This window comes from Mobula hypostoma, chromosome 14 (genome assembly GCF_963921235.1).
Source record: "Mobula hypostoma chromosome 14, sMobHyp1.1, whole genome shotgun sequence".
NCBI lineage: Eukaryota > Metazoa > Chordata > Chondrichthyes > Myliobatiformes > Myliobatidae > Mobula > Mobula hypostoma.
In genome coordinates, this window is record NC_086110.1 from 22,047,034 (window position 1) to 22,072,633 (window position 25,600).

At 40.5% G+C, this 25,600-nt stretch overlaps 1 protein-coding gene across 1 annotated transcript in view; it reads right to left on the reverse strand.

Moving 5' to 3' along the window:
* pard6a (par-6 family cell polarity regulator alpha) overlaps positions 1 to 25,600 on the reverse strand; it is a 78,147-nt gene that overhangs the window by 27,045 nt on the left and 25,502 nt on the right. The window lies entirely within an intron of this gene.

The window sequence follows — 25,600 nt, forward strand, 5'->3', positions numbered from 1 at the left end:
ATTCGATTTTATGCAAGCACCACAATCCACTCACTTTGATGTGCATGTGACAAATTAAGCTAATATTATTTTAATAACACCTCAGACAATAGTACACCAAATCATTCCAGCTTGTACTCAAGCTTAAAATTCCTTAGTAACACACACAAAATGCTGGAGGAACTCAAGCCAGGCAGCATCTATAGAAAAAGAATATCGTCCTGATTTCTCCAGTCCTGATGAAGAGCCCCAGCCCAAAGCATTGACAATACACTGTACTCTTTTCTATAGATGCTGCCTGGCCTGCCGAGTTCCTCCAGCATTTTGTGTGTGTTGCTTGGTTTTAGAGCATCTGCAGATTTTCTCTTGCTTCAAATTTCTTGACCATCTTTGGCCATCTCTGGCCCTCATTTTACTAGGGCACACACCTAAATTATCTAATTAATAAATCCAGATCCAAAAATATATAACCAAGGATATATAACATCCACTTCAAATCCATCATCTGACAGCAAGTCGAGCAAACTTCCCCGTAACTATATTGAACTTAATGCATCCCTTCTGATAAAAAAATACAACAGGTTAAAATTTAATCTGGTAACCATGGATATAACCTATCCATTAAGATCCTAGTTAGCTATAAAAGAGATTCACAGAAGCTTTTTTTTAAAAAAAATGATTCAAACTTGGTCACAAAAGTGAGCTGCTGACATTCAGACAGCTTAGTTAAGAATTAAACCCAAAAGAAACTATCAACTTATTGATGCTTTCAATGTGGTAGTTACTTCCAGTCAAAACAAAAAAATTATCCAAGCACCACATTAAATTTCAGTTTATATATGACCCAATGATAAACTCAAGCCTTGTATAATAAGTCGCATTGGAGTTGCTTTGCAAACAACCAAAGACAAATTACAGTATTGGATTGTTTTTGCTCAAACAACTTAATTCTGCACAAGAGATGCTGCAGATACTGGAAACCCAGAGCAACTCTCACAAAATGGTGGATGAACTCAGCAGGTCAGGCAGTATCTGTGGAAATAAATAAAATCACTGCCTGTTTATTAATTTCCATGGATCCTGCTGAGTTCCTCCAGCATTCTGTGTGTATCGAACTTAATTTTACAGATTGGTTACAGCACAAATTAAGGTAAAGTTGCTTAGATACCAGGTCACAAGCTACTGCTCCACTAGTGATGGCATTTAAAAAATTACATTTCCATTGTCCATGAGGCAGTGCAGAGGAGGTTCACCAGCTTGATTCCAGAGATGAGGGGATTAGACTATGAGAAGAGATTGAGTCACCTGGGACTGTACTCTCTGGAATTCCGAAGAATGAGATGGGATCATAGTCATAGTCATACTTTATTGATCCCGAGGGAAATTGGTTTTCATTACAGTTGCACCAACCAAGAATAGAGTATAAATATAGCAATATAAAACCATAAATAATTAAATAGGAATATGTAAATTATGCCAGGAAATAAGTCCAGGACCAGCCTATTGGCTCGGGGTGTCTGACCCTCCAAGGGAGGAGTTGTAAAGTTTGATGGCCACAGGCAGGAATGACTTCCTATGATGCTCAGCGTTGCCCACAACACTTATAGAAATGTAAAATTAAGAAAAGGGATAGATAAGATAGAGGCAGGAAAGTTGTTCCCACTGGGAGGTGAGACTAGACTAGGGGACATAGTGCCAAGATTTGGGGGAGTAGATTTAGGACAAAGTTGAGGAAGAACTACTTTCCCCTAGAGAGTGGTGAATGTGAAATTCTCTGCTTATGAAGCAGTGGAGGCTACCTCAGTAAATATATTTAGACAAGTTTGTATAGATTTTTTGCACAGTAGGGGAATTAAGGGTCATGGGGGAAAATAGGCACGTAGGTGGAGATGATCAGCCAGGATTTTATTGAATGGCAGAGCAGGCTCGACAGGCCAGATGGCCGACTCCTGCTCCTATTTCTTATGTTCTAATGTTATTTATTCTGGATGCACAGCAATTTTTTCCTGATTTTACTATTTGTTTCAATGGCCCCAAGGAGGCACTTGCAGTGAAGATTAAAGTAGCAATTTTTACCACATTTAAAAAGCCAGAGTATTTTACATTGAGAAAACGAACAGTTAAAGGTACAAAAGGAGTTACTAATCAGCAGTCCAGCGGCCCCACATTAGTCAAATTCCATTTCTGTGATACCATACCACCGAATCCCGAAGGATTGAGATGACCCACAGAAGTTTTACTTAATGCAGTTAACGCACTGACACACTGCACACGTTTCCAAAACATTCAAGTATCTTAGTTTGCAAAGACCTGCATGACAATTGAAGCACCTCGACTAGAGGATCTTGGCTCTCATATTGTTACTCCTAATCCTTCCATTACTCAAAAGTGGCTGCAAAAAAAAACTCAAAATGATCATCTTCTCTGAATAACCAGTGAGTGAAACCCCTGCCCATTCAACCCCCATGCAGTCTTGGTAATTGACTATGTCCTCTAACATCAGTGCTTCATCAGCCAACAGTGAGATACTGTTACTCTAAAGTCAAAGTCACAGGTCACTTGATACTATAAAGTCAATAGCATTTTCCACAATGATTGCTCTTCCCTTGGTAATCATGGGAAGATTTCCCTCTTTCCACATGTTGGCTGTACTTACCTCAATCCCTGGCATGTACCGTCATACTGCTTAGCCAACATCAGGTATTGCCAAAGCAAACTCCCCCCCCCCGCCCCAAATATAATGAATGTCAATTCCTTTCTTCTTCCTAAAGTGTCAGGACTTGCCAAAGAGTTGTGTTTTGTCAGCCTTTGCTGAAAATCCAACAAGGCTTCCAACAATACCCTTACTACTATTTTCCCCTAAAAGTTAGCTGTTTCATCACCGCTCCTCCATTAGTTCCTCAGTCCAACAAATTGGCTTAAAAATCTCATTCTTCACTTAACTTTTTCCTCCCACTCCCTCCCCCAACAAGCCTTTCAGCTCCCTCCCTGAACACTGATCACAGCACACAACTTTTTCTTCCACTATAACAGTATCTTGGTATTTGTTCTGAAATTCCCCAGGAACTTTTTCACCATACCACCCCTCTCGCAAAGAATTTAATCTGCACAACTAAGGTTTTAAGGCCCTTATGTGAATCTCATTTGGCCGTCTTAATTTTAAACCAATTTTACTTCCTGAAGCATTACCTTTTACTGAAAGCACAGGTTCACATTTACTTTTGTTGCCAGTGTCAGTCTAGATAAGAACAATCTCAGCAGCTGCCTGGGAAAGTTGCTTTAAGGTTGCTGCTGGCTTCACAAATAGCCAGCAGCACAGACAGGAAACAAAACATTTTTTTAAAAAAAAGAGCTCTTTTACAATTTAGCACCCTGGATCCAAAACAAAGCAGTTTAACCTCCTGCTTACACTGTGGACTCCAATGGCTAACATGTGGTGCAACAATATTTTCTCATCAAGCGGTAGGTTTAGTGTATAGGACGTGTTTTGTCAGAATGGAAAGTTAGCTACAGTAACTTAATGTCCTAAAAATAAAGTCTGCTGCATTGTTACTCCGTGCTCCACCTGCCCTCCGAGAATAAGAGTTTCACAATAGAACTCTGGAAAATGTGAACCATTCCCCATATTTCAGAAGCACGTCTCCACAAAGGCAAACATCAATACACCAATGCTTTCAATGTACGAACACCGCCTTTGGTCTACCGAAAAGGGCATCTGAGCTGGCATGAGGCTCGAGATCTACCAGGAAGCAGTGACCTTCCCTACTTAAAGGCATTGCAGAGTGGAAGACTATCCCTAATGCTTGTCACCGCAATATCCTCCAAGTTCATTGGAATAATAGGCTCCCTGTCTGACACTAAGGACTAGTCACTCAGCTGACCGGCCCCATCATTTACTTGCTCAACCCAGACTCAAAGTAGACATTATTTCCACTCTTGTGGAAGATGATCATCAGGCAAATGGAGAAACAGGTTCAAGGACATGTTCAAAGCTGTGAATCTCTTGCTCAAAAATGGAGAAGGTACATTCAGGATTGTACAGAAAACCGGAGACCATACCTAGGGTGCATACAGGAGGAACACACCACCTCTCAGGCAACTCCCCCAATGTATGGAGCAAGTCTGTAGTTGTTATCACATTTGGCCTCATTACCCACCTCATAGCTCACAAAACCGGTGTGGAAACAAGTCATCTTTGATCCTCCTCAAGGCGATGACTTCTGAAGAAATGAAAAGGTTTCATTGAAAATGAAACACTAAACCAATTGCCACAAAATTTTCAGTCCTGTTATTCAAGATTAATTTACATTGAAACAGTAAAATGAGCTGTTTGCATTAACAACCGACATTCCCAAGAGAGTGCTGGGGGCAGCCCGCAAGTTTTGAGTTGTTAGTAAAAGCTTTCTTAGACCAAGACCGGAATTAATTTATTAATCCAGAGAAAATGAATGAGCAAGCACCTCAAGTCCAGAAACAGCCTGAAGTAAACAGAATCCAATTGGACCTCATTTTCATAACAGTGGATTCCAGTTCATTGGGAGAGTCCAGTACATTTTGGCCCAATTAAGCAGCTGCCCCAATTAGCCAAATTTTCATGGAAATAGTTAAAAGGTACAAGAAGACAGTTTGTCATTTAACTGGGAAACAAATTCTGCATTTAAATGAAATACAGAACAAATCAGAACACTACCAATACTATGAAACTGTATTAGTTCTTAATAGTTATCAACAAAAATACATCCAGAGTACACTGCTTTATTCTCCTGACTGACTAAATAAAATAAATCAGCCCAGACACCTACTGCACATAATGGACTGCCTTTTGATGATTGCACCCTTCAAATCTTCATTTTCATTGTAACATTCAGTATGATTGTCGATACCTTCAAGTTCTGTGTAGTTCTTAACTTGAAGTAGTGAAATCATTTCATTTTCACTCTTGGCCATTTCTGGCATCTCCATGACTGAATGCTTGAAACTGCAGTGAGCAACATAGTTCTGAATTCTCTTACTGCTTATTTCTGAACCCGAATACAAGCACTGATGCTATTTAAAAATGTTCACGTTAAGCATGGTGTAGAGTCTAATGGCCACACGAGTGCAGGCAAATGACACCAAGTTGCAACTGTTCGGCAACAGTCTCCTTTCCCAATTAAGCAGCATAGTGTCCCAAATAAATTAAGGAAATCCTGGCTATTTTCTCGATCAGTTTTTACTGTTTCAGAGTTGTCCTAAATAAGCAGCTGCTCCAATTAACCAGAATCCACTGCATTTGCTTCTCATCAGGGGATAGAGGGGAGAAAAAAAGTACCAATTTAAAGGACAACTTCTGGAATCTCATTTACTTGTTTTAGAACTGACCATTTTACCATCTGGAGAGAAAGCCCAATTATTCTCTCTTCCTGGAAATATTCAATGGCAATAACACTCATCCTACTCTAATGAAGAGTCTTATTGTACATTAGTTTATAATGTAAAAGTTAATTAAAACTTCCTTAGGAAGTTGAATATCCTGCAATCTAGTTATCACTGATTATTTCTGTGCACGACAACATCTTGCAGGTAAATCACAAGACATTAGGTGTAGGTAAGCATTGCTTTGTCTGGTCTGTAAAACAAACGATACCGATTTACCACTGGGGGCAGCCAGCGTAGAGTCCAAGCAAGCTTTGAACCCAACCTGAACAACCCAAGGCTCTTCAGTCACAACACGCTGGAGGAACTCAGCAGGTCGGGCAGCCTCCGTGGAAACGATCAGTCAACGTTTCGGGCCGGAACCCTTCGTCAGGACTCGGTCTTCGCCACTGCTCTTCAGTTGGTTGTTCCGTATGGGCAATCAACACAAGTCTTTAACCCTAAATTTACATATTTTAGTCTAATACTAGATCCCATCCAGAAATTGTCACATAATAACTAGGTTACTAGATTAGTAACCATAGAAATGGATTAAGATAACTGGATAAGTGGTGGTGGGGGGGGGGCAAGTTAATGGCACATTGGCAGGATAAAATGGCCTCATTGTAGCTGGGTGCTTGATGTGGGTACAGATTCAGTGAGCCAGGAGGACCTATTCCTATGCATTAAGACCCATATTCTACCATCACCACAGGCTAGGTACCAAAGATAGTTGAATAAGGTTTACAGAGCAAGAACAACATGGATATGGTGACCTAGTGAAGCAATGGGTGGAATGTACTAAGTGACCAGATGATAGACAGGACCATGTGATTTAACATCTAATGGTGCCGGTAATACAAGGCGATGTTTTACGGGCAGCTCACAAAACCACTAGATATACCTCTGAACTACGATTGCTGCAATCTGCAGCCCGTAGTTTCCTTTTAAAAAAGGGTCTAAACTTGAGGTCCACCGTCCCCTTGGTTAATGGCAAGGGTCCATGGCATAAGAAAGGTTTGGTCCAAACAAACTAGGGATATTACGATCTCCTATTGGACTCAGCAAATGTGACCCTCAGGAAAGCAGATACAGCACTTTGAAGCAGAGAAAGGGTCAGCTGTCACTGGGATAGGCTAAAGTGTCGAGGCCCGAGAGTGGAAATGAACTGGTGTTCTGTGCCAGCCAAGATCCCCCCAACCAAGCCCTTCTCATCTGATTGTGTTTGACCAGTCTCCCCCTCACCCCCTTCTTGCTACTACCATCAAGCAGGAGGTGCAAGAGTCTTGCGTCCCACACCACCAAGTTCAAGAACAGTAATTACCCTACATCCACCAAGCTCCTGGATTGGAGTTGAGCAGATTCCCCAGCCTGTAGGCTCACTCTTTGCGACTCTGTGCAAATAATTTTTTTAAAGTTAACAAATAATACTGAGACAATGAGCAGCAATGTCCTCTTTTGCACATTGAATGCTTGCTGGCCTTTGTTAAGCATTTTTTCCATGGGTTCTAAAGTATTTCTTTGTTTTCCTGTGGATGCCTGCAAATAAATGAATCTAGGTTTATATTGTATACACAAATTTATTTTGAACTTTGGTGGATCAAATCAAAGCTCTGCAGTCTCGTCCCATGAACTCCAGAATTTAGGGTAGGGCAGTTAATGCGATGCATCCTCGCAACGAATGAGCATGCAAAAAAGCAGAAACATGTGCAACCACTTCAGCCTGAAGTGCCACGAATGATTCACCAACTTTGACAGCTCCACAATTACACAAGTCAAACCACTGGCACATTCATTCCACAAACAAGATTGGCAAGATGAGCAGATACAAAGGGTTGTGTGACCATAGCAACATTTAGTGTGGCACCGAGACCATGTCCTCCAGGACTATGTGCATTTTTATCCAGACCATTGCAATGCAGTTCCAGCTCTGGTAGCACCTGGTAATGTAGAAAATTACTTCACTTGGACCAATTTAGAACTAAACAAATCTGTCCAACTATGGCCCCAACAATATACTAAAGTGCTGACGTCGTGATATTTAGACCTCTACTAACCGATGCTCAGGTTGGGATCCACCATATTCCAGACCCATTTACATTCTTAGCCCAACCATGGACAGAAAATTCCAGGAGGCAAACGATTATCTGATAAAAGCCACACTTGACCAGATATGGCATCAAATGGTCCCAATAAAATGGAGGTCAGTAGGGATCATGGGGAAAACTGTCCACTGCTGGGGTCAAACAACTACTCCAATATGGTGGCTGAAAGTCAGCCAGGACTAGAGAGCCAATAAATTGCAATAAATAAATAAATCATATAAAAATCCAACGAATACTCTCATGGAGCTGCACTCATCCACAAAATCAAAAGCTTGATGCCATCCAGAACAAAAGTAGCCCATTTGATTTACCCATTTACTCTCCCAAAAATCAGCATATCATTTACAGAAATGTACTGTCTACTTGAAATACCACTGGGTTAGAAGCTACCATAAGAGCAAAGACCCCTCCAAGCCATAAAAATAGCCATGTCCCAGTACCAAATATCTGTGTAAGCAGGAGGCATGAGGGCCAGCGAGTTGGCGAGCCTGGAGTTTGGGGGCTGTCATCGGCTAGCTTGGAGGTCCCTACTGAAGGCTGATGAGAGGTTGAAACTAGAAGGCCAAAGCCTGGAGACTGGAGGCCCAGGGGCCTGGGTCTGGAGGACTGTGTGTGGATGAGTGGGAAAGAGGTAGGGAGTGAGGGAGGGGAAAAAAAAGAGGCTTGTTGTGTTGTGCTGTTTTGTTGTGTTTTGCGTTGTCTTGCTGATCATTGTGGGCATGTTATGTTGGCACTAGAATGAGTGGTGGCACTTGCTCTTAGGTTGTGTTGTTTGTTAATGAAAACAACGCATTTCAGTGCTTTTTCAAAAAAAAAGTATTTGCACAATGTGTTCTTTTTCGCGTGTTGGATGTTTGTCAGTCTGTTGTGTGTAGTTTTTTGTGGATTCTTGTGATTCCTTGTTTTGTGGGTACCTGCACAAAGACATCTCAAGGTTGTTTGTGGTACATGTGCTTTGATAATAAATTTTCTTTGAACTTTTGATATACATGTGACAAAAATGAATCTGATCATGTTCCTGAAAATGAACATTCAATCTTTCAAAACACCAAGCCTTCACTGGAAGAGCCCACTTTAACTGCTGAGGCCAATCATCAATGCTTCTTGGGCAACTGGACTTTGATATTTGAGAATTAATACCTTACCTACATGCACATGCAGTTAACATTAGGCTACGTCCACACTAGACCGGATAAATCCGTAACCGAAGCTTCTTCTCTTCGTTTGACCCTCCGTCCACACTGAAACGTCATTTTCCTCCCCCAAAAATGGAGCTTCTCTAAAACGCCCTTCAGAGTGTTTAAACCTGAAAATGCTGGTTGGGCATTGTAGTGTCCTGACGGAGGGTCTCAGCCTGAAACGTCGACTGCACCTCTTCCTAGAGATGCTGCCTGGCCTGCTGCGTTCACCAGCAACTTTGATGTGTGTTGCTGGGGCATTGTAGTGTGTACGGGATAACTGGAGGTTTTGAAAAACCTGTCATCCCTTTCATCAGTGAAGAGACTATGGCTGTAGGAAATATTTCCAGGGTGACCCCTCTGTGGGAGTGGGGAAGATGTTGGTGGGGCCACCTGGGGGTCTGTGTGTCCGTATGTGTAACTATTGTAGTGGCTGTGAGGCTGGTATTGTGGCGGTGAAAAGTACTGGGGGGGGGGGCCATCATATTCCTCATCATTGCAAATCCCTCTGCAACAGAGTTAGTCAGTTTTTCAATGTTCGTTGTCAGCCGGGTCATACTGTCCGTGAACTCCCTGTCGGTTGCCTCCATACGCTCCAGTATTTGTTTTTTTTTAAAGTTTTAAGTCCTCCTGCGTGAGAGCCAAGAGCTGTCTGTCATTTGGCAATTTCCTTTTAAGTTTTTCTAGTCTGTAACTGGACAAACGTGCACCATGTATACTGTTCCCTCTTCGCTTGTTTTCTGTAGATGTGTCCTGCGCATGTCCAGTAGGAGGAGATTCACCCAAATACCCATTTTAATGTGGACGGAGGTATTTTCAAAAACGCCTGGCGTGGACGCCTATTGTTTTTATGCGAAACCAATGTTTTCAAAATTATCCGGTCTAGTGTGGACGTAGCCTTAGACATCTGACAGCAAGCAATTGGCAGTCATCTAACTACTGCATAATTTACCATGTCATGGAGCACCCATGCAAATGAGACCGATTCTTGAACTTTTAAGCTCCTTCAATTTGAACCCCTTTATAATTTTAAGCTAAAAAAAAATTCTGCTGGTATTGTCAGAGGTGATCAATAGGGATGGGAATGGCTACATTGTGAAAAGGAACAACTTAGTGAACAATCCAGCAAGTTAGCCACGCGTACTTGTGCTCCTCGGTAACAGAATGATGTGCAGCTTCTGGTATCTGACACCGCATCACATTCCATTCAATGCAGAGTGATAGATCACCTAATCCAATTATCACTAAATCATTTGTTGCGAGCAATCAGATATGCACATCGCCCAGTAACACATGCAAGCATACATTTAGAAAATCAACATGCAGGTAAAGAATGAGGAATGACTGGTTGAAATCCTGCATTCCAACAATACTTTGCTATTTACAAACTGAATACTTGGAATTTGATGCACTCCCCGTCTCAGATAAATCTGTGCGCTACTTGGGTGTTTCTTGTTGTCAGGTTTATGTCCCGTCTAGGTTCCATTAGAACTTTTGGCTGTTCAAGCAATCTTGGGCAAAAAAAAAACTCTCAATACATGTACTAAGTAATGCCACTACCATTCCAATGTACCCTTTCCTTCCTAGTAGGAAGTAGATTCAAAGAAGAAATCCTTCAAGCGAATTCCATTTTGGGTTCGGACAAATATTACCCTTCCCAGTAATTACACAATTTGTTTCCAAGTCATCCAAGGAACTGCCCAGAAAGAAGAAATTTGAGGAGGTTGGTACCTTTAAAAAGGTACTCTAGGCAGGGTAGCCAAATATACAAGCGATCCAATTTTCAATTTCTAACATTTCTTCCTGTTAGAAGCTGTATGCACGTGGATACTGCTGGCTGGAGCCCTACAGATAAGGTTTTGGGAAGTTTGAGAGAAATCACCTGCATGTAGGTTACCAAACTGATAGAGCACGGCATTTTTTCAAATCAAGAGAATGATCCTTCAGGGCAAGTTTTAAAGAGCAGAGCATGCTTCATTTGGAACACAAAGCAAAGACTGTGCACATTTAGTACAGGAGTTTACTTTAATTAAAAATAGATACTACACAAAAGTTCTCTCAAACTTGAGGCTAAAAATAATTAAATATTACTTGCAAAATTGAATTATAGTTCACCACCAATTACTGTACATGCAAATACAGTTAGTAGCCAGTTGTGCTGCTGCCTCAGTTCCAGCGACCTGGCTCATTTCTGATCAAGATGGTTCTCATTTTTCACCAGACCACCTCGACTTCACCCAGGTATTCTACTTTCCTTCTACATCCTCACCACGTACAAGCTCTTTGGTCCTGCAATTTGCCTTTAAATATGGCTGAATTCGGCAGAAGTTAATTGGAATATAGGGAGAATAAAATGGAATAATAGATCCAGAGGGCCAAGGGCTCAAAGCTGTCATGCAAGACTAGCAAAATAAATACAAAGAATCCTTTACAACTAAAAAAACTAATTGAATTCCATTTATTCACTATTATCCAGTCACTAAATATAGTCCAGTTAATATTTTTTTAAATGAAATTGTTAAAGCTGACAGGAAGGAAGTATGTATATTTACACTATGATAGATGTTTGAATATGTGCCTCAAATCTCAACAACAGAAATGTGTTAATTGTTTGCTTCGAATAATAACAGAAATGGTTATGATAAACATGTCAAACTACAGTGTTAATTCAACAAACAGATTATCTGTCCATGTCATGGAGTGTTCTTGGTAAGGCCCAAGTAAAAGCATCAGAGAGGCAAAACGTTTCCCAGCACACAAGTTAGAGAGGGGGACAGGAAATCCGTAGGCAATCACCTTAGAATCAACATTTGATAAGAAAACATGAACTGTATGACAAAACAGAGGAGATAAAACTAGATTTCCCAAGGAAACTGACCGCTTCATTACACTAATAATTACACTGAAAAATCCAAATGAGATTTTCTGGCTTTAGAAAAAAGCTGCAACTAACCCTTCAAAAGGAAAAAAAAGCACTATTCAATAAATTCTATATTCTTCAATAAAATAATACTGTTTTATGGATTAACTGTTTACACTGTACTTGAAATATTTTGCTTCATTTCAAATTTCTTCCAGGTATGTACTGTTGGCCTAAATTTCTGTTTAAAAAATTCCTCAGAACTCTTTTCCAGTGCAAACTGGTATTGGCTGGACTGGCAGTCTTCCACAGCATTAATAAAATTCCTACAAAGCATTCAAACAGATAAACACTTGCGTAGATAACTACTACAATCTACGTTTAATGGATTACAAAAGTTGCAACTTCCCCAGAATGTAGTCTTCTTTTTAAAAAAAAGCAAACTGCCAGCAACTTATCAGCTTCTCCAGTTAGAACAATCTCATGCTGCAAGAGGCTACTTTAGCTGGGATAAATAGATTTTCTTTTTAATAACTCAGGTCATCCCAAAATACTGCACAGCACCATGTCTGCATCTGCAGTGGATCAATCATGGCTGTGAAATGGTGGCAGAAGAAGAGGAGCAAACAGGAGAAAAGGTGATATGGGGGGGTGGTGGAGGAGAAGAACGGGGGGGAGGGGAAGAACATACACAATCAGAAGGGGGACAGGCAAACGTCAACCCAACTCTGGTTCAAATCCAGATCATCAGATAGGAGACACCTGCACCACTGCTGTGCCAAACTCTGCTTGCCAAAGACAAACGTACCTGTCGGTTTCTAGCAGGATACCCTTACACTACGTGCCAAAATCATCAAGAGGCCCACTGACTAAATGGACTTCAAACCTCTCGCCCGGGTAAGATATAACAGTGCAAAAATATAACCAAAACCAAAGCAAAATGTAATCAGCATCAGATTTATCATTGTTGACTTGTCATAAGATTTGTTGGTTTTGCAGCAGTATAGTGCAATACACAAAACACAGTACAAATTGAAATATATACAAAGTATAAACTAAAGAGCAAAGAAGGTGAAGTAGTGTTGATGGGTTCGTTGACTGGTCAGATGTCTGATGGTGGAGTGGAAGAAGTTGTTTCTAAAACATTGAACACATCTCTTCAGGCTCGTGTACTTCCTCCCTGACTGCAATGATGAGAAGTGAGCATGTCCTGGGTCGTAGGGGTCTTTAGTGATGGATGCTGCTGTTTTGACGCATCATACTTTGAAAAGTCCTTGATGGTGGGTTGCTAATATCCATGATGGGACTTGGCTGAGTTTACAACTTGGCTGGGCTTCCCCCTCACCATCCTGTGCAGTGCACCCTCCGTACCAGCTGGTTATGTAACCTAGTTGGAATGCTCCCAACAGTACATCTGTAGAAGTTGTAGCATGTCCTTGGTGACATACCAAAGCTCCTCAAGCTCCTAAAATATAGCTGCTAGCATGCTTTCTTCTTAATAGAACCAATATGTTGGGTCCAAGATAGGTCTTCAGAGATGTTGACACCCAGGATCTTGAATCTGCTCACCATACAATTAAAGAGATTTCTTAAATCTTCAGTGGAATGTGAACTTAACAGTAATGTGACTGGCTACTTAACATTGTCCATGCCACTAATGTAGTTCAAGCCCTCAAAATAGATTTATTATTCTTGCTCTGCTCAATACCTGCCTTGAATGAGAATTCAGTTTAAAAATTGATGAAATTTTAATCCAAAGAATGATCCATTAGAATTACCTAAATTTGAAAGCTTTTGAAATTAAGGTGGCATTGGAATGGTACATTATTGCTCTATTTTCAATGTCATAACATTTGCTTTTCATTTACAGGTTTATAGACTGATTCAACAAGTCTACTCCAGTTGTTCATCTAGCTCTTAAAAAAACAGAAAAAAATTAAATGACCCATTCTGGCACCGAAAGTTAATATTTCATCAAGGATGTAAAAGTAGGTTTAACAAAAGTTTACTTTAAAAAAAACACTAGATGAACATTCAATTTCCATTAGGTACAAACTTGTATTACTTAGGTAGGTTCACTCGAATTCTCTGAAGTATAGGATTGAGATCCAGGCACCGACACTCATTAAAATCTGAGAATTGATGATATGGGAAGGCAGCGATAGACCAAAAGCAAAAACATGCTGTGTTAATATCCTGAGAAAAGCTAGAAGGGTGGGAGGAGAGATTAAAAAACAAACATCAGAACTGAAACCCGAGGAAAAGTTGAGAACAGATCATGCTTTTATTAAAAAAAAACGAAATAGAAATAAATCTCTTGGTATGTGGTAACACATTCATCCTCAAGCATCTAGAAGGCTAACAAATAATAATAAAAGCTTAGAATGGAGGCCCACAGAGGCAATATCTGATAGATGAGAGGGATTTTTTTTTAAAAAGCGGATTAATAGGTCAGTGGGTTCTTAAACAATTCAATACTTTTCCTGGTACAGCTCAAGTTCTGAAAGCCTAACTTTACACAAGAACAAAACTATTGCATTTTGTTCTTTTAAAATGAATTTCACAGGAACAGTTAATCCTTAATAAAACAAGATCCACATCTTTACCTTCAAGCATTCTTCTCTGCTCCTTCCACATTAAAACTTGATTCACACATCCCCCCCTCCCCCTACAGCCATGCCAACTGTCTATAATTAGGCCATAGTTTTCAAAATGCTCAGATTTATCACGTACATCGAAACATACAGCAAAATGTGTCATTTGGGTTCGCAAACAACATACGGTGGGGGCAGGGGGGGGCAAGTGTCACCATACATTCCAGGGCCAACAGAGCATATCAATAGTGCTCTGCATAACACAAAACACAACAACGGCAAAGCCAGACTCATTCCTTCACCCATCCACATACAGTCCTTCACCCCCAGGACAGACAGCCTTCGGTCTCCTTGTGGATTTGCAGACATTGGGCTTCGACATGTCCCGCTTCTTCATAAATCTTATCCATAAAGATCCCTCCTCATAGCTTCCTTACCACTGACAGATAGGCAAGGGCTGTTTTCTTGGAATGAATAGTCTGAGGCAGGTCTTAATTGGCAGCACATAAAATATGCAGGGCCTGGATATAGTAAACAGGTCCCATTTGCTTTATTACCTACAATTTGTATTATAGTATTGTCATAGGCCAGAGATGAGAATTATGAACAGACGATTACATGCATGAATGTTTACTGCACAATTACATACAATCGTATTTTCATAGATTCACAGAATCCATTTACCCCATTCTATTTACAAATTAGACCTCAACTGAAGTGAACAGCCCAGATGCTGTACAATTCCTTACAAACTTGCTTTTGAAGGAGCTTTTGTGTGACTACTGCCTCATGATTCAAGATCATGATTCCATATCAAGTGTAGTCCCATTAAATTATTTAACTTTCATTTATGCTGAACACTGAGCCATTGCTGCACAGAGGGCATCTGATACAGTTGAAAACAAAATATCTAAGTGCTGCTTCTTAAATGAGCAAGCTGAGGTTCTTGCACACACTGGGGAAAAAATTGGGCATTTATTGGTTGAGGGAGGAGGTTCTCTCCCTTTCCATGCATTCCTCCCAGCACCACCATCCCATCTCATTTAAAAACGTGTGTGCAGGCTTGAAATCACAAACGACTCGATTACTATTCAGTGCAAAAGACTAGAACAGATGGAGGGCATTGTTGAAACTGATAATTTGCCCTCTACCACAAGGTTGTGTACTTAGCCCGCTGCTCTACTCACTTTATACTTACAACAGAGAGGCTAAGCACAGCTTCAATGCCATATTTAATTTTGCTGACGACACCACTATGGTGACAAATCAGCATATAGGAGACAGATTGAAAATCTGGCTGAGTGGTGCCACAACATCCTCTCACTCAATGTCAGTAACACCAAGGAGCCGATTATTAACTTCAGAAACCAGAGTTCCATGAGCCAGTCCTCCCTGGGGGAAGAGGGCTGGCATCTCCAAATTCATTGGTATTATCATTTTAAAGGATTTGTCTTGGGTTCAGCACAAGTCCTATTACAAAGAAACCAAGGCAGATCCTCTTTCTTAAGATTTTGCGAAGATTTGGCATGACACTTAAAACTTTGACAAACTTGTATAGATGTGTGGTGATGACTATATTGTCTGGCTGCATCACTGTCTGGCACGGAAACACCAATGTCCTTGAACAGAAAAGCCTACAGGACGTGGTGGGTGCAGCCCGGTCCATCACAGCTAAAGCCCTCCCCACCATTGAGCACGTCTACACAGAGCACTGCTGCAGGAAAGCAGCAGCCATTATCAAGGACCTGCAACATCCAGGCCATGCTGTCTTCTCACAGCCGCGTCAGGGAGGAGGGTACAGGAGCCTCAAGACCCACAACACCAGATTCAGGAAAAGTTATTAATCTCAACCATCAAGCTCTTGAACCAGACAGGATAACTTCACTGATCCACCACCGAATTATTCCCACAACCTACAGACTCACTTTCAAGGACTCTTCATCTTGATATTTATTACCCATTTTTAAATTATTGCTACTACTTTTTTCCTTTTTGCATCTGCAGCTGGTCTCTCACACATTGATTGTTTGTCCTGTTGGGTGCAGTCATTGATTCTATAGTATTTCTTATATTTACTATGAATGCCTACAAGATGAATCTCAGGGTTGTATATGGTGACATACATGTACCTTGACAATAAATTTACTTTGAACTTTGCTACAAGTTTCAGGGCACGGAATGTATTTCAATCAGGTGATGATTTGTCAGCGACACTTCCACAATGGAAATACGATCAGTTCAAAACAAATATAACACTTGCATGTTTAAACCTCAGGTTTTGTTTGCATGGCAGAGTTTGCAATTTTGTCAAGCTCTGGTGGGTAACTGTTTACAAATCAAGATATGCTATTAATCAGTGTCCAAGATAATGACAGTCATAGAACACCACAGCACAGAAACAGGCCATTCAGCCCTTCTAGTCCATGCCAAACTATTTATCAGCCTAGTCCCATCTACATATCCCCCCCATCATATTTCTAACTGTTAGAATCAAACCGGAATCAACATTAAAACCAGTAGCTAAATCAATTCTGCTCTCTAAAGTGGTCACTATTAACCAGAGCAACAGAAAAAATACACGTCAATATTCATTCCAGTAAGTTTCTGATACAAGCACGTGGATCCAAATGGTAACACAAGGAAATCTGCAGATGCTGGAAATTCAAGCAACACACATCAAAGTTGCTGGTGAACGCAGCAGGCCAGGCAGCATCTCTAGGAAGAGGTACAGTTGACGTTTCGGGCCGAGACCCTTCATCAGGACTAACTGAAAGAAGAGCTAGTAAGAGATTTGAAAGTGGGAGGGGGAGGGGGAGATCCAAAATGATAGGAGAAGACAGGAGGGGGAGGGATGGAGCCAAGAGCTGGACAGGTGATAGGCAAAAGGGATACGAGAGGATCATGGGACAGGAGGCCCAGGGAGAAGGAAAAGTACAAAATGGTACTAGTTCTCCCTTTAGGAAGAATTTTGTTCCATATCCCTGGGCTGTTTGCGATGTTAAAAAGGCAGCTTTGTGATTGTCCGAGGAGGATAGGGCCAGGCTGCTGCAAGCAGTAATCAGAGCATGCCAACACAAAGAATGTGCATTTGTCAAGGTAAAGGAATGCAGCTAGTTTCTATGCCATTCTGTTCCAGCTGATATTTAGCCTTAGAACAGAAAATACTGAACGTCCGTCCTTCAAGACTTGCAGATTTCAAATTTTAATGCTATCTGTTGCCCTTTTCTGTAACATTGTTTTAAATTAAATAAAATTTCACTCAGTGACTTTGAGGAGTCTTCTGTCTGATCGACTGAGTCTCACTGTTGCTTGCTTTACCCATATCACTTGAATATTCGCAAATTTTACTCATCATATTGGGCAAAGTTTGCAAGTACAATTTGGCTTCAATTTTCAGAAGTTAACAAATTGTGAACTGTCAACAGTAATCATCCAATATAAGTTTAAAAAAAGTGAATAAAATTACTGAAAATAAACAACTTTTTGGCCACATTTCTGAATGTCACTGAGAAATGTATTAAATTTATTGAAAGTTACCAATTTCTCCAACGAGTGCCTTTTAAATGACACCAAAATGTACATTACAACAGCAACTTCAACAGAATAAAACTGAGGAAAATATGTGGCATATCCACCACTACACAGCAAGGAGGAATTTGAAACATCTTTTTGTTATAAAAGATCTTTCCAGTGGTGAAAAGATTTTAAAAGGGGCCTGCATAAGCTACTGGAGATAGCAGACCTGGCATACAACTTGCATCTACAGCTTCCAGAACAGTTCAACTGTAAAAAGCTCATCCACAAAGTTCTCATTCCACCTCCACATCTCTTGGCAATACAAAGTGTGTTAGTGTTGAACTTGCTTTAGACTATGCAGTGCAAAATTAGTAGATTTCAAGTAGCTGTAATTGCTGAAGAAACTATAATTAAAGAGTTACGATCATTTTTAGAAAGCACTAACAGTCCAACAATGATACATGCCCATTCATCTTCTTAATAAAAATGGAAGTCATATACTTACAAAAGCATTGAAAATTTCAAGACCAAAATCAAAAACATTCTGCATTCACTTGTGCAATTTTCTTTGATTTTATCATCCTTCTCCGAACAACCAGAAAGCTGACTTCAGAAGGATCAGATTTGTTTACAAACCCCGCACACCATTTCTTACCACCACCTTGCATTTCTAACTTCTTGCTGCCAGTCTTCATTTTTGGTCACTGACTGTAACACTCCAGCACAATCTAGTTACTCCACTGATATACAGCAACTAACCTCGTGCTCACAAGACGAGTAGTTCTATTTCGTCCGGGTGTAAACAAACGAGCCAGTTGGGGGGCTGCTGCAGCAATGAGAAACTGTGGTCAAATGTCACAACACAGACAAAATCAATTAAGAACACAAGGTATCAAACTTACCTTGTTCAGTTTCAAATCCTTCTGTTCGATCACTGCCAGTTTTAAGTTGGTTTTTTAACAACAAGAAAATCAAACTCTGATTGGAAATCTTGTCCTTGTAGTTCAAATGTAAATTTAAATACAGCCCACAGCCAGAAATAGTTATGAAAGGTTGAAACACCTATAAATATATATATTTTTTTAAATCTGGGACAAAAATACTAATTTCAGATCAACTAAGAAACTTGGAGGAAAATACCAAAACACTCATCTCAATGCTACATTGTGTCTGAAAATTTCTAACCAACTCTTAATTAACGATGTATACTATACAGAATGCATAAAGGTAATCCTACAGCAACACTAAAGAATTGCAATCTCTTAACAGATACTTCAAGTTCAAAATTGTTCATGCTCCCAACTCCATCTGTTTCGGTAAGTAGTGGAGAGAAGAATTATGACCGTATGAAATGAAATCTTTTGCATGTTCTTGTGACAAATATCTGGCCATTTCCTCCAATTCTTCTCTCCCTCTGCCCCCACGAACCTTTCTCTTATGGCCCAGCTCCACTCTTCAGCAAGTTCCTAACCAAAATAACTGTTTCCTCTGAACAGATAATTGTAAACTGTCCCGTGATTAAACTAGGAGTAAATAGGTGGGTTTCTGGGCAGCGCAGCTAGAAGGGAAAAATAAATAAATCTCAGCCTCGTCATTGCATTGTGGTATGTGGACAATGTTTGTGTTAACCAAGTGATCACAAACCCATTCAATGAGTTGTACCAAATAATGTTCTAATCATCTGGAAAGCAAAATCTTCTCTTTCCAAGCAGACATTTTTGAGAATTATTTCTTATTCTACTGTATACCAAGGGTGCGAAAGAGCAGGAAGCAGTGGGGGTGGGAAGACGTTGGAAAAGATTCAGTGGCTACGAACGCCGGGGTGAGAGTGTTACTAGTTGTGTGGTGGCCGTCCAGCTGTGAAGAGGAACTGAAGAACATCGTTAGGTGTTCCCACAGTACATCCCACAGAAACAGCACTGATTAATGCCACATGTAGCATTCTGAAAGCAGAATCAGCAAAACTAAATGCAAATTCTGCATGCTTGACGTTGATGCAAAACCAAAACACTTTCCAAGTACTGTACGCCTTAATAAAAAAAATTCAACTCTTAATTATTTGTGACTGAGGATTGCTTCTGTATCATGGTAAAAAGGCAGAAACCAACGTGGAAGGATCCAAATATGGACAATTACAGAGAAGATTGATGTGGACAAACAAGACAACATGATCAGAGACTTGAGGAAAAGTGAAATCAAAACAGACACTAGACACCTCCCAACAAAATGTTGCCTACTCTCCTTTGGAATTACCAGTTGCAGGAGACCCATCCATTGGCAACATGCTTAGCTTCACTCTTCAGCAAGTTCCTAACCAAAATAACTGTTGCCCCAGTACAGATAATTGTAAACTGCCTTGTGATTAGGCTATGATTAAATAGGTGGGTTTCCAGGCAGTGCAGCTTGAAAGGAAAAACAAATAAATCTCAGCCTCGTCATTAAATTGTGGTATGTGGACAATGTTTGTGTTAACCAAGTGATCACAGACCCCTTCAGTGAGCTGTACCAAATAATGTGCATACACTAAAGGCAGAATCTTTTCCCAAACAAGGTCTACAGTGAAGATCACAAACAAGAGAAAACCTGCAGATGTGTGTTGTTACAGAGAAGATCTGCAGACATTACTTTCCATACCTTGAACCACTTTTCAAAAGGCAGACTTCCAATAATATTCACCACTGCCCTCAGAGTGACACCACATCTGACTAAGGTCAAGTCAAAGAATGGGGTTAAACAGTAGCACGGTGGTTAGTGCAACAACAGTGACCCGACTTCGGTTCTTCTGCTGTGTTACGAGTTGCTACGCTCTCATCATGGCTGCGGGGGTTTCTACCAGGTGCTCCTGTTTCCTCACACATTGCAAAGATGTACATGTTAGTTAGTTAACCGGTCACATGGGATGCGGGCTTATTAGGTTGGAATGGTTTGTTACTCTGCTTCATTTAGGAACTTTGTGGGCAGCAAACACCATTTTTAGAATTAACGGCATACCTTTAGAATCACATCCAATATCACTGACACATGACATGAAATTTGTGGTCTTTGTGGTAGCAGTGCAGAGGCAAAAAGAAACAACAGATCACAAAAAGTAAGTAAGTAGTTGAGGGAATAAAAGGCAGCAAGGACTTGATGACAAATGAAAGCAGAGGATTTAAAAAGAACAGAAAAGGCATGGCTATTTGGACACCAGCAAATATCTGATGGTTAAATATAGTGTTGTGCATCCACTAAACTACAATGATCTCAACTCCCATGTGCCTCAGTTACCCAGATGAATTATAGTAGACTGCAGTGGTATCATTAATATCATTTCTAAAAAAAAAATGTGCCTAGTTCCATAAACCACTTTCAAATCTGATTGCATGAAAAGCTGAAATCATATGAAGAGATTAATTAGTTATTACTGCACCATTGTTCAAACCAGCCTAGAGTAGAACAGGCCGGGCCAAGATTGTCCTTGATACAACTGGAGTGTAGCTTACACACAACTAAGTTTGTTGACACTACCTGCTCAGATCAGAGACTACAGCACACCTGATCTCCAGGTCGCCAGATACTTTTAGCAGCAATGTTATTCTTCAAGCAAACTATCAAATGGAGGTGGTGGTTTCCACATGGAGATAAATATCCTGTCAAATACAGGACATTTCTCCTCGCCCTAGGGGTCACTTCTCTTACAACACAGACTGCATTATCAGGTTTTGCTTCCAAATGTGCAAAATCCTTGGAACTACTTGGTGCAGTATTTAATACAAGCAGGCTTCAAGATGCCCAAAAGCAACTATCACTGTAAATTTGCAGCCAGTTAAAGCCAAGAGTCAAGGATAATATTAAATTCAGCATCATAATTAGGAATTCAGAAATAATTAATGCCCCCTGTATTGCTTGATCAGAAACAGCCAGTTCAATTCCTGGATAGCTACAATTGCAAAACTTGCTGATCAAACAGTAAAAGCAAAAAGGAAATACTGGAAATGAGATTTCAAAAAAAAAAAATCATAGAAATACAAATGATCCGGGGAGAAATCTAATGCTTCGGTCAGATATATTAAGTCTAGCAGCCAGTATTCTTCAGATTTTGAGAAAATCTCTCAGACACCACGCAAGGACACAGTTGGTGCACCATCAAAGATCCACTGATAGTAACAGATTCTCAGCCCTCTGGTCAGCAAATGAAGGACGCTTCCTCTTATAACACAAGCAAAATGATTTTTAAAAAAAAGTTGCCTCTTAAATATTTTATTTTCCAGCTAATCTTTTCCAGGTAAGAATAGGAAATATTGGATGAAATCCATCTGGGTAGCCTCCAAGCTAGTGGTATGAACATCAATTTCTCCAACATGCGGTAAATACTCCTACTCTACCTTTCCATTCTGGTTACCATCTCACCAGCCTGTTTCCCCTCCTTTACTCCATAATCTACGATCATATTAAATTTCTTCTTCACCCCTTTACATCTTTCACCCATCACCCCCAGCTGCTTACTTCAACCCCCTTCCCCTATTCAATTTCCCCCTCACCTGGTTTCACCTATCACCTGCCAGCTTGTCTTCTTCCTCCCCCACCCATCTGTCTTCTTATTCTGGTTTCTGCCCCTTCCTCACCAGTCTTGATGAAGGGTCTTGGTCAAAATGTCAACTGTTTATTCCTCTCCACAGATGCTGCCTGACCTGCGAGTTCTTCCAGCAGTTTGTTTTTTTTTGCTCCAAATTCCAGCATCTGCAGTCTCTTCAATCCAATATAAAATATTGGAGAACCCGTGAGCCATTTAGAATTTCTAAGTCTGATTTATCCAAGTTCTCACTTTTGTTGTGGATAAAATTCAGAGAACGAGTATGTTGAGGTAAGCTGCTCACCAGTTCTATTCTAACACCGGTAATAATGAGAGAAATAATAAATTGTTCAGTCACACAAAGTTAAACAGCCAGTCATAATTAACATAACAGCCTGCATTTATGAAGTATGGACTCAGTTAAAGACTTTTCAGACCAGTTGGTTTACTTCGGGAATGTGACCTGTGAACCTAACATACCTGTTCTCAATTCACACGCAACCAACCCCATCTCCAACTCTTCTCCTGATATCAAAACACAAGCAGTCTTAAATTTGATCAATAATCAGATGACCCACATTGTTGAAAGAATGATTTTAAACAGGGAGGAGTCACTCAGATTCACACTGCCCACATCCGATTTTGCAAGTCATTGATTACAAAACTACAAACCTGTCTATCTTCATGCTCGAGAATCTATACACTGTGCAAACTTTTAAAGTTGATGAATCAACATTTTGTAGGTTTCAAAGGCCTGCCCACCAAGGCAATTTGGACCATCCAAACAAGAAATGCTGACTTAAGAGAAACTTCCACCTCCAAACACTTTACAGTCAGCTGTACAATATAGAAACAGACCCTTTGGCACACCATCAATACCAATCATCACCAGCAACACATCCCTGCATTAATTACACTACTTTTCTGCCCTCATTCAAGTGCCTGCCCAGCTGGCTCTTAAAATTGTTACTGATCCTGTCTCCATCACCTCCTCTGGCAGCTCATTGCAGATATCAACCATTGAAAAATGTATCCCTCAGATCTCTAAGCCTCTTCTCTCTCACTTAAACCAATGACGAAGGGTCTCGGCCCGAAACATCGACTGTACCTCTTCGTATAGATGCTGCCTGGTCTGCTGCGTTCACCAGCATTTTTTGTGTGTTGCCCCAGTTTTAGAACCGCTTTACCATGGGAAATGGACTCTGGCCATCCACCTTCCCATCTCTCTCAATTTTATACACTTCTGTCATGTCATCTCTTAGCTGCCTTTGCTCCAGGAAAAACGAACCCAGCCTATCCAATCACTTCACCACTCTGTAACTGCACTGTCGTCTTAGGGCACTGCATTTATACTCCTCAGCTCTATATTCAACAATAGTCCCCAGGGTCCTGCCGCTCACCGTGTATGCCCTTTCCTGGTTTAACTTCCCAAAAGATGCCACTTTGCACTTGCCCAAGTTAAATTTAATCTGACGCTGTTTTGCCCACTTTTCCCAGTCAATCTAGATCCTGTTGTAATCTTAGATAACTTTCATTGACCACTATACCACCATTTTGGTGTCATCTGCAAACTTATGGATCGCTCCCCCCTTCATTCCCTCAAATAATCAAACATATGACAGAGGACCTTCTACCAATCCCTACAGCACACAGCTGGTCATGGTGATCCAAGAATCCTTGACCAACACCATCTGTGTCTGACTACACATTTCTTGTGTGATTTTATTAAATTCAACAGGACTCTCAAAACTATAACGTGAAATTGCATCTTCATGAATCTATGAAGATCATAGCTGCAAATTATTAAGTTTGCTCAAGTCTCATCTGTTTAAACAGATAACATTAAACATTTGTACAAGGTCTCTGTAATATTATAGATTTCTGATGCTCTCCTTGCAGCACATTAATAATAATTAAAAATGCCATAGCATTACAATGACAGTCCACCAAATTAGATTACAGCAGGAGCATTTGCATTTTAATTGGCTAAAATTAATGATATTGCACTTACTGAGCAAAAAAAACACATTGAAAAAAGAACCCTAATTAGATGTATAATTTATACATTGAAATTCAGTTGTGACTACCAATATGTCCTGCACAGTGGCATTTGTAAATACGACAATTAACTTGAAAGACGCCACATTCATTACTAAAATGAAATTTACATGCTTGCAGAAATCCAAGCAGAGAACTGAAGAATTCAAATTACAACCATCCTTAAATAGAGCCCTTCTTAAGTGTGTCATAATACTAATGACCCATGCAATTCACTACAAATCTAATGAAGGCATATTTCATCAGAGCTTTCATATATCCATTTATGTGAAATTACTGACCACACAAAATGTGTGGAGAGAATAAATCAAAAGGCAAGTTAATGTTTCAGCCATAAAGTGCTGGTTCTTCTCATTTTACGACAAGAAAGACAACTAGAGCATTAATAATAATTTTTTTTTAAATGCCTGACTGCAACTGAGGTACCATTTTCAGCACAGGACCCTCCCTGGTGAGTTTCCTTCCCCAGCAAGTCCAGGTAGTCAGGTGCTACTTTCTCAATGAGGTTACAAGAAATTTGGAATGGCATCAGGTTTGGTAGGTGTCTTGTGTAAAACAACGTTCCCGTTTTCTGGTGTCACGTTGTTGTCAGTGACATGATCATCACTGAGAGGCAAGTCTGGTGACTAATGTGTCCGTCTTGTTGTATGCAGTCGACTCAGGTATGTTCTTGTTGGTTGAGCATCCAGTATCTGGTCCACATGATGTCTCCATGTCTGATCTCCAACATCCACTGAGTACATCAGTGGTCCAGTTCCTGTAGCTATCCTACCGAGTGTCCAACTGTCTTCTCGGTAATCACTTGCTGTCCAACCTCGAAGCTCCTGGCCGATTCACTTGGGAACTGGCTGAACTGTTTATTTTGTACTTCCCTCTGGAGGTCTGGCTTCAGGAGGTCCATGTGAGAGCTCAGATTCCTGCTCATGAACAGCACTGCAGCGCTTGACTTGCCGTCACGTGAACAGATTTCCGATACACAAAAAGGAATTGTCCACCTTCAGCAGTAGAGAAATGTCTTCCTTGACCATCGTTTTAATGGACTACTTGAAGGTCTGGATAAATCTTTCAACAAACTCATTCATTGCTAGATGGCGAGGAGCTGCCTTGAAATGTCTAATGCCATTTTTCTTCATGAACAGTCGGAATTCTTCTGAGTATTGTGGTCCGTTGTCACTCAATTTGTTCTGGCAAGCCGTTTCTGGCAAAGATGGTCCTCACAGCAGAGACAGTCTTTGCTAAAGTGGAAGACTTCATTGGTATAACCTTCAGCCACTTTGAATGAGCGTCCACAGCAATCATGAACACGGAGTTCATGAATGGCCCAGCAAAGTCAATATGCACTCTTTGCCATGATGATGACGGCC